Source organism: Chrysochloris asiatica, unplaced genomic scaffold, assembly GCF_000296735.1.
Source record: "Chrysochloris asiatica unplaced genomic scaffold, ChrAsi1.0 scaffold00147, whole genome shotgun sequence".
Taxonomy (NCBI): Eukaryota; Metazoa; Chordata; class Mammalia; order Afrosoricida; family Chrysochloridae; genus Chrysochloris; species Chrysochloris asiatica.
In genome coordinates this window covers 6,074,400-6,075,695 of record NW_006408665.1, presented here as the reverse complement: position 1 = coordinate 6,075,695, position 1,296 = coordinate 6,074,400, and positions in this window count along the sequence as shown.

The window sequence follows — 1,296 nt, the reverse complement described above, 5'->3', positions numbered from 1 at the left end:
TCTTCCTTATTCACTGTCCAGCTTTCGCATCCATATGAGGCTATTGAAAACACAATGGCCTGGGTCAGGCGCACCTTAGTCCTCAAGCTGACATCTCTGTTCTTCAACACTTTAAAAAGTTCCTGTGCAGCAGATTTGCCCAGTGCAATACGTCGTCTGATCTACTTACTCATATTTTTAAATGAACACAAAGTTGAATCTGAGGCGTCATGTCACATAGGTTTCAATTAGTCGTCTACCTGACCCTTTAAGGAAGATAACTACATGAACATTTCTAGACCTGTGCTTTCGTTGTGATACATGACAGAGTCCTGGTGTAGCATTCTGGGTTAATGTGCTGAACTGAAAAGTCAGTTTGAACCACAAGATGGGTGGTTCAAGCTCCCAGCTTCTACTCAGAAACCCTATATAGGGTCATATGGGTTGTAACCTATTAGATGGCATTTAACAACAACAACATAATCACCATGGACACTGGTGTGGCTCTGCAGCATAAAGCACTGGACAGCAAGGTAGGTTTGAATCACAAGGTCAGCAGTTCAAGCTCAACAACTGATCCTTGGAAACTCTTTACGCAGTCGCTATGAGTGGGAACCTACTGGATTGTACTTAACAACAACAACATATTCACTATGAGGGAGGGCAGTGGCTTCATAGGATAAGCACTAGACAGCAAACCACAAAGTAGCTGTTTAAGCCAACCAGTAGCTCTGCGGGAGAAAGATAAAGCTTTCTGCTTCCACAAAATATTTAAATCCCAGAAACCCTACACAGGGTGGCTATGAGTAGAAACTGGCTCCACTGCACTTAACAACAAAAACATATTTACCATGAGCTCTAGTGTGGCGCTGTAGAATAACCACTGGACTGCTAACAACAAGGTTAGTGGTTCTAAACTATCAGCTACTCCTTAGAAGCCCTATACAGAAAGCCCTATACAGAAAAGGTCACTATAAGTTGGAACGGTTTGATGAAACAAAAACAACAACTAATAAGATTAAGGCAAGTGTATTCCTGAGAGAACTTTTGTAGCCATCCATTTATCACAGAGGAGCACTGTGGATTAATGTGCTTTACTACAAAGTCAGTTTCAATTGCAAGGTCGACAGTTTAAGCTCACCTGTCACTCCTCAGAAACAGAGTCGCTATGGGTCGGAACCGACTCGACAGTACTTAACAACAACAACAGCAACAATTTATCATAGAAACATGTTGAAATACATCTTGTTTAGGATAAATCTGTGCATGTATGAGCTAGAAGCCTAGTAGCAATACTTTTTGATTCACTCTGGTGTG